Genomic DNA, 19195 nt, shown 5'->3' on the forward strand with positions numbered 1-19195 from the left:
TGGACGTGCATGCAGCCCAAGCTTCCAGGTTTGGTGACACACGAAGCTATAGCCTGGCCTATACAGCAACTGCTGTAAAACTGCAAACTCTCATCTGTTAATAGAGATGTCAACAATAACTGATAATAAACATAAAGGATGCATCTAAGTAAGTGAAATCCTGTGAAGCTGAAACCTACAAATGTTAACCGTAGTCCAGTGATATATCCACTGCACAAAAAGACTTCCACACTGTTCTTGGAAATGAATCCCGTTCATTTCAGAAACAAACAAAAACCCATCATTTCTTAAATTTAGACCCAAATCAGTATTAAAGCGTTTGATCACTCAACTTGTACATGAAGCCCCAAATCAACATGCTGCTTTTTGCAAAATAATCTAATTTATTCTCAAAAAGCAAATCATTGCTGCTATCCCATCAAGAAAACATGTGTAACAAGCTGAAAGGAAATTACTATTTTCAGAAAGCCAGTGACCTCACTGAGATGCACTTATTGCACGTATGTACACAAATTGATATCTTTGGTATCTACACATATAGACACAGAAAATGAGAAAGAACAAGTACACATTTACTAAACACTCTAACACTGCATCTTCATCCTCCTGAGATACATCAACTCTTCATTTTTCAGGTCAATGAACATGAACAAGGAACTCAACCATCTAAAAAGAAGAGAATCTCTTCCCATTCCCTACAACAGACAAACAAATGTCTTCTATCTGGTTTTGTGATACACTAATAATTCTGTAGCTGATAAATCAGTCTAATCATTTTTAACTTATTTTGAGAGAATTTTCAGATTACAGAAGAACTGTAAAAATTTTAGAGTTCCCATATTATACTTTTCACTCAGCTTCTAAGGTTAATACCTTATACAGGCAAAATATAATTTTCTAACTAATATTGATACTACTAGCTAAAGATTTTATTTAGATTAATAATTCCTTTCTTTTTATCTAATATTACACTTAACTGGAAATTTCTAAAATACAAAGATTAATGGGGGCAAAAGAGAACTGACAACTCAGAACCCATGGAAGTTAATCAAAAACATCTCAATTTGGAATAGGTAACCCAGTGGCAGGTAATCCTGACAGTAACAGCATACAAATCGGAGACCATTTTAGCTCTGGTTATTTATTCTTCTGTGGCTTTTAATTTGTGGAGTTTATAATTTATTCAATTGGTAGTAGGAAGCACTGAAATGTTTCCTTATTTGTTAAGCACAGAAGAAATAAATCTAGGGTTTCTTTTGACTTTAAGATATTAACACTGCAGTAAAATAGTCAACCACTCATTCTACCCAAGTCTTTATATCATGAGGACAGTTAAACATATATGTGTAAATATATTTTTTTTTCTTTTCTAGCTGAGTATCAAATTTATGTTACTCTTGCTTTCAATTTCAAATGCCCTCCAGAGAAAATAATCAATGTCCCCCAGGAAAGATAACCTATCTTATTTATACTCCATAAACCTCACCAGCTCAATAAACATTACCAGGTAAGTTTAAGACAGAACTGACTCTTAAGTATGAAGCCCAGTGATAAAAATCTTTCACCTGTATTTGGAATTTTCTACCTTCCAAAGCATTAATGTCCAAATTTCAACATGATGCAAAATACATTTAAGTTGACTATTAAACATATCCTAACTGGCTAGTCTCACAAGCATATACATGGTGTACCTGGGACTTATACCAACACTAGAACTCATAATAAAAAATGTCCACATTTGGGGCACCTGGGTGGCTCAGATGGTTAAGCGTCTGCCTTCGGCTCAGGTCGTGATCCTGGGGTCCTCGGATCGAGTCCCGCATCGGGCTCCCTGCTCCGCAGGAAGCCTGCTTCTCCCTCTGCCTCTGCCTCTCTCTCTCTGACTCTCATGAATAAATAAATAAAACATTTAAAGAAAAATGTCCACATTTTGGAGTTCCTGGGTCAGTTAAGCATCTAACTCCTGATTTCGGCTCAGGGTCTTGAGACTGAGCTCTGTGTAGGGCTCCGAGCTAGACGTGGAGTCTGCTTGAGATTCTCTCTCTCCCTCTCCCTCCTCCCCTCACCGTCCCCATACATGCTCTTTTTCTCTTAAATTTAAAAAAAAAAAAATGTTTCCACATTTCAACAAGGGCCCAATTGTCACTTAGAACCATTCCGCAGATTTATGCAGCCTTGGCTTTGGTAAAGACTTCAATGTATAAAAGAAGATGGTTTTTTATTTATTATTTTTTAAAGATTTTATTTATTTATGTGAGAGAGAGCACGCGCACACAGGAGCAGAGGGGAGGGGCAGAGGGAGAGAAAGAGGCAGACCCCCTGATGAACAAGGAACCAGATACGGGGCTCCATCCCAGGACCCCAAGATCATGACCTGAGCTGAAGGCAGAGGCTTAACAGACTGAGCCACCCAGGAGCCCCAACAAAGTTTTTTTAAACTGTAATAATTACAAGACAGAGTTAATAGGCTAATGTATAAAGAACCCATATTTTTGGAAAAAACACGAAAACAGTAATTAGAAAAAATGAAGTACAAAATCAAAATTCACAGAGGTAATGTTCATACTAAAGGTGACTTTCACATAAGAATTCAAAACTTTTTAGAAATGTCATCTGTAATATTTTACACTATTGTGAACATGAATTCAAAGATTATCCTAATGGTCTGACTCTCCCACCACAACATATTTTTAAATTAGTTAAATGCCTAACATTATTTTTAACCAATTTAAAAACATATGTCTGGTGGTCAAAAAGCAGCTTTTGGTATATCTAATCACACAGAGGACAAATGGGATGCAAAATTTAGTCAACTTTTTGTTATTAGTGTTGATGCAGAACAATGCTAGATTGAATAACCTAAAGACAGTAATAAAAAAAAAATTCTGTTAAATTTGAATACTTCAATTTCACCCCTGCGTGTCTGTTCTCTTGTTCAGAAGGATGGGGAATTATGGGCGAAAGGGTTAAAAGACAAAAAATCATATAAGATATGAAATCAAGGGATCCCAAACCACTAAGAGTGCTGTAACACACAACTCATCCAGTAAATCTGGATCCTCCCATCATCTCTTTGACACCAATCTGGGGATGGGAACATTCAGATCTTTCCACATTACTTGAATTTGAAAATTATATTCTTAACAGGAATCTATAAAGTGAATTTTGGAAAAACTATCACTTACCATTGAAAAAGACTGTATAAAACTGCCTAAGCTCAAAAATTTTACCCTCTCCCTTCTCAAAGCCAATTCTTCCTCCTTACTTCTCCAACCTCCCTTCACTAACACAGCATTCATCCAGTCTCCAAAGATTCGGGGTCAACTCTGAATCCTCCTTCTCTCTTACACCTTTAGGCACAAAACTATATTGCTGCCTCACTCACTTCTTTCAACAACGATTTCCTAACTTCTCAGTGTCAGGTGGGTGGGGAATACAAAGACTTTTGTAAAATCCTTTGCTCTGACTCAGCACATTTGCAGTGTCAGAGTGGGGGGAAGGGAGTACGGCAGCAGCAGGACAGCTTCTATGTGTAACTTCCTTTTCATTCCAACTATCCCACACTCAGACTTTGTCAGTGAACCAAAGCAACTGATCTCACTAGTTCCAATCTGTTCCCGTCAAGTTCTCTTATCGCCAACGTATTAATCTTCCTAGGACCACTTTGAGCAAGTGAGCCTACTCCCCAAAACACCTGACACTCCCTAACTTGGCATTCAAGATCCTACATCACATGAACTCAGTAGGCTACAACAGACCCAAGACTTGTCCAGACTGTTCTACCTCTCTTCTGGGAATAAACTGACTCCATTCACCATGACCCAAATAAATCCTGTAGTTTCCCACCTCTAGGCCTTTCCTATTATCATTCCCCTTCTACCTGAAATGTCTTATGTTCTTCTATTCACAAGAACCACCCAGACCCAAAAGACCCAGCCCAACCTATTATTCCATGAAGCCATCTCAAATCACACGAGGCAAAAGTTGTCTCTTCCACCTTTGACATCTTATAGCACATTTTTTTGGTTTGATTTTAGCATCTACTTTTATAACAACTAACGTGGTTCTTATGACACAGTGCCTTAAATGATAATGTGTATACTTCTCATCTTTCATGATTAGAATTTCAGGACCTATTTGAATTTAGTGACCTATAAATCAGAGGCCATGTCTCATGTATCTTTGTAATACTTATGTACTTAATATTGTGGTCCTCAGTAGACATTCAATATTATTTTTTAATGCATTAATGAAGATTTCGGTAAGCAAATTGACAATTCTCAAACCTGTATTACAAATTACCCACATATACCTGAAAAATAACATGCAGTATTTTTAATTCCTGCCTACCTGTCAAGTTTTATTCCTTTGGCTCAAAAAGGCAAAAGACTTTTAGAAATGTCTCCTAAGGAAATGCCTCCAAAGACATTAGAATAAAATATATTATTATTAATGAGAGTTTTTAAAAAGAAAGAAAAACCTGAAGGACAAAATCTAAATCTAAGAATTCAATGCTACCATCATTAGTATTGCCGTGATTAAATATAGAATTGATATACCTGGGGTACCTGGGTGGCTCAGTCGATTAAGTGTCTGCCTTCGGCTCAGGGTCCTGCGATAGAGACCAGTGTCGGGCTCCCTGTTCAACTGGGAGTCAGTCTGCTGCTCCCTCCTCCTATGCCCCTCCCCTACTCATACTCTTTCTCTCCCTCCCTTACCCCCGTCTCAAATAAATAAAATCTTTAAAAAGAAAAAGCAAAGTATAACCTATAGTAATATAGTGTTAGATTATTTAGAATTATCAGAATTATTATTAGAAATAATCTTATAATAAAAAGAAAATTAGGAAGTCAGAGTAACAGCATGACCCCAATTTGTAAGAAATATACATCTACATCTATGTATGCAAAATACGTGTATTCAAGAGAATACAAACCACTGAATAAATGGATGAATAAATACCTGCATTCTGGTAATGTCCCACCACATAAGTTTGCCTTCTGATCCACAGACCTGTATTTTTTCTTTTTTTTTTAAAGATTTATTTATTTATTTGAGAGAGCAAGAATGAGAGAGAGTACATGAGAGGGGGGAGGGTCAGAGGGAGAAGCAGGCTCCTTGCTGAGCAGGGAGCCTGATGTGGGACTCGATCCCTGGACTCCGGGATCATGACCTGAGCCGAAAGCAGTTGCTTAACCAACTGAGCCACCCAGGTGCCCCGACCTGTATTTTTTTCTTTTTTAAAAGATACAGGTTTCTAAACACATCATTAGGGTATTTTTGTTCATATTAATATAAAATAATAGTGTAAAATACTTTAAAACAAGCATTGCTCTGCATGGTGGGATTATGATAATATTTTTCTATAGACTTCTCTAAATTTTCTACAGTGAATATATTGCTTCTATAATCAAGGAAATAACAAATATTGTCTTTTAAAACAAAATCATTCCTTTTGGTCTCATAAAGGTAAATATGATATGGCAATCCAGCTTCTGGATCAATCTGATTCATATCACATTAAAGATTAAGTGACAACAAAAATTAAGTTTCAAAACACAGATCCTTCCAGCAGCTCCATTTCTGGATATATATACCCAAAAGAATTAAAAGCAAAGACTCAAGCAGATGTTTATACACCCATGTCTGCAGAAGCATTATTTACAATAGTCAAAAGACAGAAGCGGCCCAAACATCCATCAACAGATGAGTAGATAAACAAAATGTGATATATACATAATAATGGAATATTTGGCCTTAAAAAAGAATGAAATTCTGACAGATGCTACATCATGGATGAACCTTGAAGACATGCTAAGTAAAATAATCCAGTCACAAGAGACAAATACTGTATGTGGGGGTACATATATGAGGTACCTGGAGTAGTCAATCAGAAAGACAGAAAGCAGAAAAGTAGTTGCCAGGGGCTGAGAAGGAGGAGATGAGGAGTTATCACTTATTAAGTACAGAGTTTCAGTTTAGGAAAATGAAAAAGTTCTGGGGAAGGATGGTGCTGATGGTTGTACAACAATGTGAATGTATCTAAATGGTTCTGAACTGTACACTTAAAATGGTAAGTTTTATGTTACCTATAATTTTGCCACAATTAAAAACACACACACAGTTGTTTACAATGAGACAATGTTTGCTGAAGTCCAGTGGCTCTGGATATATCAAGGATAACCTAACTTGGATTCTCAAACAAACGGCATCGATGAATTCATTTTGGATATAAAGAGCAGGGTAGACAGAAAAAAGGCCCTGAGGGGGGCACCTGGGTGGCTCAGTCAGTAAGCGTCTGCCTTCGGCTCAGGTCATGATCCCAGGGTCCTGGGATCGAGCCCCGCATTGGGCTCCCTGCTCCGCGGGAAGCCTGCTTCTCCCTCTCCCGCTCCTCCTGCTTGTGTTCCCTCTCTCGTTGTGTCTCTCTCTGTCAAATTAATTAATTAATTAATTAATTTTTTTTAAAAGGCCCTGAGAACAACCTCATTCACATTCACACAATAGCTTATTACAGAACAGACCTGTACACAGGTGGGACTGGACAATGGAAGACAAGAGCTTGGTGAATGACAATCAGAGGCGATATAACTATTTTGTATGGAGGTATCAATTACACCACGAAGTGAAAGAGGTGCAGAAGAATGGGTCTGCCATGGTGCCCCAGACACCCTGCATTTATCCAAATAGGCTATGTAGGCAAGGTCTGAACCACAGTTGATATGACTTGGAGGAATATCTTATGATCTTCCTGTATCACAAGAAGGGAGGGTGGTCTAAGGAGCCGCTAAGAGACTGTCTTAGGCCATTTGGGCTGCTATAACAAAATATCACAGGCTGGGTAGCTTACAAACAACAGAAACTTATGTCTCACAGTTCTGGAGGCTAGGAGTCCAAGATCAGGGTGCCAGCATGATTGGGTGAGGGTCCTCCTCTGGGTTGCAGACTTCTCACTGTGTCCTCACATGGCAGCAGGGGCTAGGGATCTCTTTGAAGTCTCTTTTATAAAGTACTAATCCCATTCCTGAGAGCACCATGGCCCTACCTTCCCATACTATCACATTGTGCATTAGGATTCCAACACATGAATGGGGTGGGGGGCCAACATTCAGACCACAGCAGAGGCCATCTCCCATTAGCCTCCCTGCCTCTCTGGTGGCTGTCAGGAGACAGGTTCTCACTGTGTCCTGGGTTCTGGTGAAGTATAGGGCTCTCTACATACTCGTCCACCCTGCAACCAAATAGAGTTCCAAAATATAAACCCACTTAACTGCAATCTAGACTTGGCTTCATGGCAGCAGTGTATCCCATGACACAGGCAGTCACTGGGCTCTCTTACTTCAGTGTCACCCTGTCTGGTGTGTAGGGAAAAGATTACAGGAAGCTGACACCTTTGGCTTATTCTTCTTTTCTCTGTGTGTAGGTAATCAACCACCTAAATCTAAAAGTGATTTGTTGTATCTTTACTGATCAAATCGGTCAGGCCTTCGCCTTGCCTCGTGTGTGTGAGCTCAACAAGAAGTAGTCACAGGCGCCTGGGTGGCTCAGTTGGTTAAGCAACTGCTTTCGGCTCAGGTCATGATCCTGGAGTCCCAGGATCGAGTCCCACATCAGGCTCCCCGCTCAGCGGAGAGTCTGCTTCTCCCTCTGACCCTCTTCCCTCTCATGCTCTCTGTCTCTCATTCTCTCTCTCTCAAATAAACAAATAAAAAATCTTAAAAAAAAAAAAGTAGTCACAAATGACACGAAGTTCTTGAGACTACTGCTACAAACCAAATGGTAATCTGTACATGTGAGCAGGATAAAGCAGTTAGTTGCCAAAATTCACCTTTTCACTTGTTCTTATGTGCAGTAGTCTTGTCTTCCTCCACTAAACCCATCCTTAAGAGCAGAGACATGTTCTCTTCTACTTACCTATATAATTTTATCAGCTCCAGGTAGATAGCTTTATGCATTGGCAGTACTATAAGTATTGCTGACCATCTCACACAATGTTATTTTGTCCCTGAGCCACAAGCAGATAAGGTGCTGCTCTTTGACTTCACAGAAACAAGCAAAATCATGACAGTTTAAGAAAAGAGAGAGAGACTTATTTAAGGCCACATTTTCAAGCATCATGATTTGCTACTGATGTTACTGTGATGTTCTGTAAAGAAAAACATTACATCCATATTTTTTTAAGGGGGAAGAAACCTTTTTTCCCAAACCAAGAGAAAAATTATTTCTACAAAGCAAATATCCTGCCAAAAACTAAGGAAGTGCTCAGGAATGATAAGGACATATCTAAAGAATACAGTTTGGAAAGGAACCAGTTTGAAGAGGCTCCCACCAACCAAACCTGGGACAATTTAAGCAACAAAAAACAAGAAGAGATTACAACTCACCAAATAAAATAAGAATCCATGACTCCATACTGATAATTATACAAATGGGGAGAAGGAAGAACTCTTCCTTACAGTGCCTACCAAAAAACAGAGAAGGAGCTAAAAATTTATTAATGGACATTACAACTAATGAGTGAAAGTTTGATAAGAAACAGAATACTTACATAGCCTCAATCTCCCCACAAATTACTTATTATTACTAATTAAAGCTACATTACACTGAAGAAACCTGAATGGTACCACCTCTTAATCAAGCAACATTAACATCACCAATGCTGAGACGAATAGATAGCATGTGCCTCTTAATATGATAACATCATTTCTGCAATATTCCTGCCAAAAATGTATATACAACCTGAATGCAATCAAGAGAAAACATCAGACAAATCCAAACTGAGTATTATTTTAAAAAATAACTGGCCCGTGCCCTTTAAAAACTGCCAAGATTATAAAACACAAAGAAATGTTTATTAGATGTTGAATAAATGCAGTATCTCTATTCATTCAAATATTTACTGAGCACCTACTACGTGCCAAGGACTGCTCCAGGTAATGGGAATATCATGCTGGGCAAGACAGACATAGTCACTATCCTCATGGAGTTTATATTCTGGTGGGGAGGGGGAGACATACAACAAACAGGCAAACAAAGTGAAGTGAGAAAATGATGGAGCTGCCACAGTGGGGAGAGGGTTCCTTTCTCTGGATTGTGTTTCTAGGAATAGAACATCTGAGGAGGTGACACAGGATGCCCAGGAGCCAACCAGGTAATCATCTTTGGGAAGATCTTGCAAAGCAGAACCAATAACAAGTGCACAGACAGACCCCAGACAAGGACAGGCTTGGACAAGGAAGCCCTTGATGTCGCTGTATGAGAAGGGAGGTTTGTGTGGCAGGCAGGGACGAACACTAATGACTGTGAGCCACGGGGAGGAGTATGTGTTTACTCTAACCACAACAGGAGTCAAGTAGGTTTTGAACAGGGCAGTGACATGATCAACTCCACATTTGTTAAGGGGAGAGAGACAGGATTATAAGAAAGAACAGCCTGAAAAGAGTAAATCATAAAAAGCAATTAATACTAAGAAGCCAGAGAAATTTGTTGCTCCATCTTCCCAGAGATCTCTGCAACTACAATACAGAGCCTTTTTTCTCTACCAGATTCTAACAGGAAATAGCAGCACTATTACCAAATCTAAATCTACAATAATGGAGTATTATTTGAGTAATACATTAGGTTAAACAATGGGAGTAGATTTTTCCAAAGCAGCACCACCCAGCAAACCTTACTGAAACCAAGTAAGTGGACCCTGCCATAATTAGAATCACTCTTCTGGTCTCCACATCTGCCCTTCCCCAACACGACTTGCCTTTGCTTCCCCCCATGCGTATACACCACCAGCTTCTCCCCTCAGACTTCTGAGGGCTGTTAAGAGAGCTATCTACCACACAGCAATTCCTAGAGACTACCCTGCCAGGCTCAACTTTTAAACAACAAAACAATGTCTTACCATGTATAAAGTTACCACATACTTAATCTGCTTTAATTGCCGCTACTCTTGGACTGCTCAAATCACACTCTAAAGACAAGACTCAAAACTGATCACCTGAGTAATCTACAAAGCAAAAAGAAAAATACACAGGAAAGGCTTTCAGTTTCTATCTTCATAATACAAAAGTTTTTACAGCTATGTCAAAGTGTGCATTATTTTAAAATGCCATGGAAGTAAATATGTAAAAATGTCAATAAAATCCTTCTTTGCCTCTTTATAATTTAAATCAATTACAGCCAAAAGTATAGTGTATGTGAAGACCCTAAATGGGCAGTTTTAGAAAGAACAGAAATGCTAATTTCATTTTAAGTTAAATCAACTGCTAAAAAAAAAAAAACTAAGATGAGAAAACTGACAGATGTTCACAGCATAAGAATGTTTTGTAAAAATTTTTGTGGATAAATCTGGAATTTATGAGGGGCAAGTTCAGAAAGAGAGAGAAATAAATTGTAATTTTATTTAAATTTTATTTGTAATTTTATCCAAAACTTACCGATTTTCTAGCTTTTAAGTTACCAAAAGTCTTAAAGACATTTCTGTTAATTTCTTAATATAAATAATCATGCTTTTCTGCTAAGGTTTGTCTTTGCAAAATTGGTGCTAATTTATCCCCAACCTGAGTTTCACCCAAAATAATTCATGTTAGGTCTACTCTTTTGGGAGTATATTGGAAATGCCTTAGGAAAACCAAAACATGGATTTTAAAAACAAATATATAAGAAAATTATTTCTAACTGCCCTTCTCTGGGCCTTCCTCAACCATTCACTACCCCCTCCAACCTCACCCCTTGTATTCATTCCCAACAACAAACAGTGGTAAGGCTTCCTGTCCATACCCTCAGCCTTGACCTTCACCATGCCATAGATGACTGGATACCTTTCTTATTAACTTATCTAAGTGAACTCAATCCTTTCTCCTGGGGAATTGGAGCAGAGAGTCTAGTCAGTCTTTTGTGGACCTAGAATTGAAGACATTGGGGTAGCCATTTGCTACCATAGAGAAAGAAAAAAAAGCTATTTTATAATAACGATGTAGAGAAAAATAAATATGAGACATAGAGAAAGATCAGATCAACTAAAACTGACAAGAGAATTTAGAAGTAAAATACTTAAAGAAATAACCGCCTCAGTTCCTACAAGCTATTCAACTCCCTATTCCAAGTCCTTGTAAGACTCAGTCATACTGGCTTCCATAAAATATCCTCATATACTGCTGATAATTCTTCCCTCCCCCACTCCCCACCCAAATCAGTTTTAGTGGACTTCTGTTAACAACCAAAAGAATCTTAATTAATGCTTGTGGTAAGCAGCCTCCAATGTGGCCCCTAAAGTATTTCTAGGCAGTCACACTCTTGTATAATACCATCCCCTTGGGGTGCCTGGGTGGCTCAGTCGTTAAGCGTCTGCCTTCGGCTCAGGTCATGATCCCAGGGTCCTGGGATCGAACCCACATCGGGTTCCCTGCTCTGCGGGAAGCCTGCTTCTCCCCTCTCCCACTCCCCCTGCTTGTGTTCCCTCTCTCACTGTGTCTCTCTCTGTCAAATAAATAAATAAAATCTTAAAAAAAAAAAAAAAACCATCCCCTTGAATGCAGGTTGGCTTTTAGGGACTTGATTGTAACGAATAGCAATGATGGAATGTTACTTCCAAACTTAGACTATAAAAAGGCAGTGGCTTCCATCTTGCAGGTCTCTCATGCTCTCTTTCAGATCACTGGCTCTGGGGTGGGGGAAGCAGCTACCATGTTGTCAGCTTAAGGAAAGGCCAATATAGCAAGGAACTGATGACTACATGTAGCCAACAACCAACGAGCACCTGATGCCACGAATAGCCATTTGAGTGAGTTTGGAAGCAGAATGTGTCCAAGTTGCACCTTGAGAGGACTGTAGTGCCAGCAGACAGCTCGACTGCAATCTCCTAAGACACCCCGAGCCAAGGGCTCCCAGCTAAGCTTTGCCTGAAGTGCTGACCCACAGAAACTGAAAGATAATACTGTTGCTCTAAGCTACTACATTTGGGGATAATTTGTTACATAGCTCAATAACTAATGTAATTCTCTAAGACATAATTCTCACTCAGATTAATATCATGTAAAAAAATAAGATGGGTCAAGATTAATTTCTTCTTGGGAATATTTAACCTTGTTGTGAGAATCGTTGCGCTGAGTGAAAAGGCTCTGACCCTCCCCCCTACCCCCAACAGGAGACTTGGCTCTCAGGCCACAAACCACTATAAACTAGTTGTGTGATGCTGAGGATAAATCCCTCTTAGCACAGTTGCCATATCTGGAAAGTGAGGATCTCTACAGTACCTGATCATATGAATGTTCTAGGATTCTATCAAGGCTATTTTCTCATACGTAACATTGCTTCCACAGGTCTGAAGACATCTATTCTGTCTCCCACGTTACAACTCTGAGTAATCATTTTACAAAATCCAGAATATATGCAAAATACACAAAACTGGTCACCAATGCACATCCATCCATTATGAAATCTTTTAGAACAAATGTCCTCCTAATGAGCATAATTCATTACATAAGATGTTTGGGGATTAAGCCACCAACAAGTTCCATATTACTTACTGACTTCAGAATGAACCTATGTGCCAATCCACCCAGGATCTTTCAGAAACAGAGCTTCCTTCTGCCTGTAGCACACTTCCTGACTCAGGTTCCCCACTCCCAGCCCTCTTGCCCTTGGCAAAGGATTGTCTTGGCAAAGCCTTTCCTGACCACATCCCCTCATCAACCAAGGCAGAGGTAATCACTCTGACCTCCCTTCTAACTCTGTATATTGCAATCATCCATTTGCATATCTATCTTCCTTAATAGACCATTAGGACCTTAAGGGCAAGGTCCAAGTTATATTGACCTTGCATTACCAGCACCCAGTTGGGAACATGGAACTTAGTACCTGGAAGAACTAATGTTTGGTGACCTACTGAAAAACTGAACCTTAAACTCCCCGGAGCTGGGCGGGGGGGGGGGGGGGGGGGGGGGGGGCGGAACGACAATTATCACACTTCTTAAAAATGCCCCCTCCTGAGGTGCCTGGGTGGCTGTCACTTAAGCGTCTGCCTTCGGGGATGCCTGGGTGGCTCAGTCTGTTGAGTGTCTGCCCAGGCCCAAGGTCCTGGGATTGAGTCCCACATCTGGCTCCTTGCTCAGCGGGGAGTCTGTTTCTCCCTCTGCCTGCCACTCCCCCGGCTTGTGCACTCTCTCTCTCTGACAAATAAATAAAATCTTTAAGTAAAAAAAATACACTAAAAAAAAAAAAAAGCGTCTGCCTTCGGCTCAGGTCATAATCTCAGGGTCCTGGGATCAAGCCCCACATCGGGATCCCTGCTCAATGGGAAGTCTGCATCTCTCTCTCTCCACTCATGCTCTGTCTCTCTGAAATAAATAAATACAATCTGTAAAAAACAGAAAAACGCCCCCTCCTCAGGGCCAGCATATCTATGGACTGACTACAGTAGTCATGACTCTGAGCCTCATCATTGCATGCACCAAATTCCCCCCTAAAGTGTTGAAAAATAAGCATCTCTCAACCAACACTTGCCTACTAAATTCCACTTTCTCTCCAACTTCTTCTCCATGGTTGAAGAGAACACATTCCAGAATCACTTCCACATAGGGGATTTACCACTTGCTAAAAATGTTAGTTTAAAAAGAAAGGAATTCCCGGGCGCCTGGATGGCTCAGTTGGTTAAGCGACTGCCTTCAGCTCAGGTCATGATCCTGGAGTCCCAGGATCGAGTCCCGCATCAGTCCAGCATCGGGCTCCCTGCTCAGCAGGGAGTCTGCTTCTCCCACTGACCCTCTTCCCTCTCGTGCTCTCTATCTCTCATTCTCTCCCTCTCAAATAAATAAATAAAATCTTTAAAAAAAATAAAAAATAAATAAAAAGAAAGGAACTCCCTAATTTTTCTGCTTGCCTAGTTCCTTACAGTATTAGCATTCTGCTCAATACAGTCTCTTCATCCATCTATAGGGAGAATTCCAAACTGAAAACCTGTCACCACTTTTGAACTCTGGGAAAATAATAATTTTGTGATCAGTTTTCAGTCACTTCACACACTGATCCCACCCTCAGCATTAACAGTTATTTTCAAATAAAAAGTAACAAGAAACATGTATTCTAGATAAACCTCAGTGGAATAAAAAAAGTGAAATGAAGGCCAAAACATCATATATCAAGCATCTCATAATAATACCTGAAAATTAGTCAGAAACACAGTCAGAAACAAATGACACAGCTAACTTAGATCTCAGGGATCACTCCCATCACGGGCTGGCTAAACTGAGCCACCAAGTTGTTCAACGAGAAATGGCTCCATAGACTGTTAGGCTAAAGACACTCAAGAGTAGCACTGGTCTTTATTAAGAGACTATGATTTCCATTCACCATAAATACCCCTTTGTATACAATACCCTAATGATGAGCTAGTTACCTGCTCACCAAAAGAGGTCCTGTAAGGGCACCTAATAAGAAGCACTTTTGTTGGCGCCTGGGTGGCTCAGTTGGTTAAGCGACTGCTTTCGGCTCAGGTCATGATCCTGGAGTCTCAGGATTGAGTCCCGCATCAGGCTCCCTGCTCAGCAGGGAGTCTGCTTCTCCCTCTGACCCTTCCCCCTCTCATGTGCTCTCTCTCTCTCTCTCATTCTCTCTCTCTCAAATAAATAAAGAAGCACTTTTGTTCATCTTGTTCCAATGCTTTTGTATGCTTAGAATGAAAATATCTTAAATATTCTATAATCATAATTTTGTTTCAGAATTATGTCCCTGGTCCCCACAAACTTATGTAAGTAGTACAAAATATGTTTTGTCATATTTTCATTTTGTACAAACAGGCTTTGTGTATTATTTGCATTTGAAAACCAACTCAAAGAACTCAATACATATAACTTGGGTAAGGCTAGACCTTCTCTGAGAGACCTTATTTCCTGGAAATAGGCATATACTGGGGTTGGTTAAACTTTAGATTCACCCTTAAAACAATACTTAATGAGGGCACCTGGGTGGCTCAATTGGTTAAGCGTCTGCCTTCGGGCTCAGGTCATGATCTCAGGCTTCTGGGATTGAGCCCCACATCAGGCTCTCTGCTCAGCAGGGAGTCCGCTTCTCCCTCTCACTCTCCCTCCGTGCTCGCTCTCTCTCAAATAAATAAAAGCTTTAAAAAACAAACAGATAAAACAATTCTTAATGTCACTTTGGAGAATACAAAAAGAAGAGGGAGGAAATAACCAAGGTCTAGCTGTTTCTGCATGACTTGACTTGATCTGATGAGTTTATCTTCCATGTCCCTTCCAGATGAGCCACATGAACAAAGAGTGGCTCCTTCTTTGACTCCAAATAATGCTACTAAGTGGCTGTGCAGACACTGACAGCCCCAGAACTAGTCACAGCACTGATGAATTGGTCTTCCCATCTTTCTACCAGGACCCTTTTCAGTCTCCTAGTAATGGCTCCAGCAACCCAGTTTTCCTCTGTGTTCTGTAACAAGGGTGCTGAAAAACAGCAAAAACTTACCACACCTTTCTGTATATTACACCAAAAAGGAAAGAGAGAGAGAAAAAGAAAAGAAAGAGACAAAGAAAACAAAAAAGGAGAAGCTATAAAGGAAGAAAATTAAGTGATTTTTGAATTTAAGTAAAGATTACACCTTTCTGGGACACACAGAAAGCTATCCTACCACCCACTGTCAGAATTGCAAGCAGTTATCTTTTCTGTCAATAATACCATTAGGAGCACCATCTTAGAACACCACGCTAGTTCTAATGAGCTCAAACAAACAATGCATCCCTTTGCAAAACTGGTGGAGGAGGGGTAGGACATCACTCACATCAAGTCTGAAGTTAATGGCACCCCCTGGAGCTGCGCAGCCTAGAGTCTATGAAGTTCTACCCCCGGGCCTTAAATGTGTCAAAGTGACTGAGATAGCCGAACCATTAGGAAGTTGCTCTACTGTTTCTTTTTCACCTTGAATCCTAGAGCCTATAGCTCAACGGTTCTGCAGAGAAGTAGGAGAGTTGCCCCCTTGGGGAGATTATATTTGGCAATGTATGGAGACATTTTTGGTGTCCTAACTGGGGGTGGGAAGACACTACCAGCATCTATTGAGTAGAGGTAGGGATACTGCTAAACATCCTACGTGGACAGGGCAGCCCCCACCACCAACAAAAAATTATCCCGCCCAAAATATCAATAATGCCAAGGTTGAGAAATGCTGGCACAGCTGAAGAACTTCTACTTTTGAAAGGGTTCCTGAACTGTATGCTAAGAAGCTAGGCTCAAGTGAATATACTTTCACACGTGAATGTGGCTAAACAAGACCAACACCCATTTATGAATGTTACTTTGAGGAATAAAAAACTAAAAAGTATACGGGCAATTTACAGACTGTCCTCCTCGACTGGACTCCTATATGTGGTTTGACATCACATTTCAAACCATGTTAATCAAAGCCAGATACAGAGAGGAAGGGGAAAAGCACTCATTTGATGCCTTGAACTATCAACATTCCATGCCCAAAGTCAATACATAGATCTATTCTGAGGACACAGGAGACTGGGGGGCAAGGACAAGGCTGCATTAAGCCATGGCTAAGCGACGGTAACTGGCTGCCACCTAGCAGGCTAATGTCCACACTCACCTACCAACATGAGCCCTTTGCTCTTTTTTCATTTCAGCCAAACACTACTTCCCACAATCCCCTTCATTCTTCCCTTCTAATCCTGCCACAGTGTTGTCTTACAAATACCCAGGCACAAGAATAAACTTCATTTTCAAAAAACCCAACAAATGTTCCTCTCAGGATATTTACTAGTTAAATGAGAGAAGAAAATATTGTCTAGATAGCCAGTCTCCTGGTTTCATGTCAGAATGCCACAGGGACTCTCCCAGCAGAACATCTCCATCAACTCTGAAAGTCATTGCCATGCTTGCCACCCATCCCAAATCGTTCTCAAGGATGCAGAGGCACCCAAACATCTCCCAATATTAAAGCAACCAATCCACTTCTGAGGCCTATTTTGTACCACTCAGGGCCTTGCTGGGCCGTTGCAATGCATGCTGTGCGGTCTTGCATTTGGGTCCTCCCTGACTTATCCTACCTTAACAATGCTGCCACAGCTCCTCCTCACCTCCCCTCTTCATGTATTTCACTTCCAACACCCAGAGGCTGCCAACAGCTTCATCACTTGAGTTACCAAGTAACCCTCCTACTGCAGAAGAGAGCTCCACAAACAGCCAAGTGTGCTCACATGGCTTGCACAGTGCTTAAGATACATGGCCTGTCAGGAAAAAACATCTTCCACAGAAGCAAATGGTTTGCAAAGCAAGAGTATGTTCCCTACCCCTTAAACTTATCCCTGAGTGCTTAATACTTAAAGTCACACTTTTGAATACTGGCTTTGCCAGGCTTCCTCTGCACTTCCTACAAAATATAAGAAATGGAAAAATCAGACATTAGATTTATTTTATGGAAAAGATTTGCTAAAATTAAAGTGAATAAACAATTTGTATCTCTTCAGTAACACCAACTTTAGCTTTCAGGAGACAGAAGGCGATCTCTAATGCTATATAAACCCTGTTTACCCATGCTTTTCAAGTAAAACTACACATTAAAATAACAGCCCATCGCTTACACACAGCTGGAGGCTGTGGGAAAATAAAATTACCCATATAAACTTTCAAAAGTAATCCTCACTGTAAATGAAGTAACACTTGATGAATCTGTGAGTCCGAAATTTTTGAAACTGAATTAAACACAGCATCATGACTTCATTTCTCAACCTGGACTAGGTTTTAGGGTACACAGAAGCCCTAAAAACCCCTAAAAAAAAAAACCCTAAAAAAAAAGCCCTAAAACCTGGACTTTTAAGCAACTATACAAAGTCTGGATCCATACCTAAAAACCAGACATAGTTTAAAGGATAATTATGATTACACTTAATGTAACAGCTATAATCAATTAATATCCTAAAAGAATATAGATTCATTAATGGACAGAATATTAAATTTAGAGTGAAATCTTTTCTTGAAAGGCAAAGAACAGATGTCTTAACCCATCCATCCATTCCCTAATTCCTCTGATTAATGGTAAATTTGCAATAAGACAAGGAGTTTACCAAATACAATCAAAATACATTTAATAACTTCTCTTCTCCCTTTTTGCCCACCAAGAACAGAAGCAACCATAAATGGGAAAGAATTTGCTTATAAAATGCTTTAAACACTACATTCATGGTTTTGCAACACTCAGCTACATTACTTATGAACCTCCATGGAGGGTACTTCCTATTCTTCCTCCTTAAAGCCAGAAGGTCTATAATCAGAGGTGTCCAAAATAGAAGTGACTTGCATTTCACCGTCCAACTAAGATTTCTACAAGGCTCACAAAGAAACTGTCAAGGATGGAATTGCAGTTGCTAACAATTATCTTTAGTGTACTCCAGCTGTACTTTTCTCGGTGCCAAAAGCCAGGTGACAGTTCTACAGATGCTAGTGCATCTACGCTGAACATGGTGCTCACAACTATCATACCCAATGAAGCCCCACTATACATCCCAAGTAGGGAGTGAAGATCAGAAATAATGACCCAGGAATTAAAATGACATGTACTAGGTAATGTGGCTACAGAGTAACAAAACCAGGTTACAATAATTTTTTATCAAAGTCCTACAACCATGGGAAACAAGACAGCCCAGAAATGTTACCATCACCCAAACATTTTAGAACTCCTTTTTTAGAACCGCCTTTCATTTCAATTTTTCAGCCATACTAAAAAACAAATCAAAAATAAAAGTTTCTTTACAAAGTCAAAATTAATGTATAAAATGTCAATATTCTGACAAAGGTAAAGAAAAAAAGATTTCAAGGTTTTCCAATCATGTATTTAAAAGCAACAGAGATGGCCAGAGTGTAGCAAGCAGTTTGTAGCTAACCAACCCCTGAGATGCTCTCTTGTCTCAGATTCACCAAGACTTTCCAGGTAAAATCTTGCTGACTTGAGAGGTATGTCAATTTGTGTGTTGTCAGATGACGACACTCAGTTGGAGCTTTGAAACACCCCTTTCCTCCAAGAGGCAGACAGCAAAAAGAGCCCCTGGAAGAAGTAAAGGAAGACAGCCACAGGAAACAGCTACAAAGTAAACGGCAGAGGAAGGGAAAGGAAAAGTGAGTTAGATCTTCGCTCTTTGCAATTGTGGCTCTAACTAGACTTTCTGGAAAGAAATGGCCACAAACAGCCCCCAGT

General features: G+C 40.0%; 1 protein-coding gene across 1 annotated transcript in view; it reads right to left on the minus strand.

The window, feature by feature from the left end:
• CCNY (cyclin Y) overlaps positions 1 to 19195 on the minus strand; it is a 232542-nt gene that overhangs the window by 204408 nt on the left and 8939 nt on the right. The gene's annotated exons all lie outside the window — the stretch shown is intronic.

The sequence above is a fragment of the Eumetopias jubatus genome, unplaced genomic scaffold (assembly GCF_037043125.1).
Source record: "Eumetopias jubatus isolate StellerSeaLion01/CBP00866 unplaced genomic scaffold, mEumJub1_p1.0 scaffold_8, whole genome shotgun sequence".
NCBI lineage: Eukaryota > Metazoa > Chordata > Mammalia > Carnivora > Otariidae > Eumetopias > Eumetopias jubatus.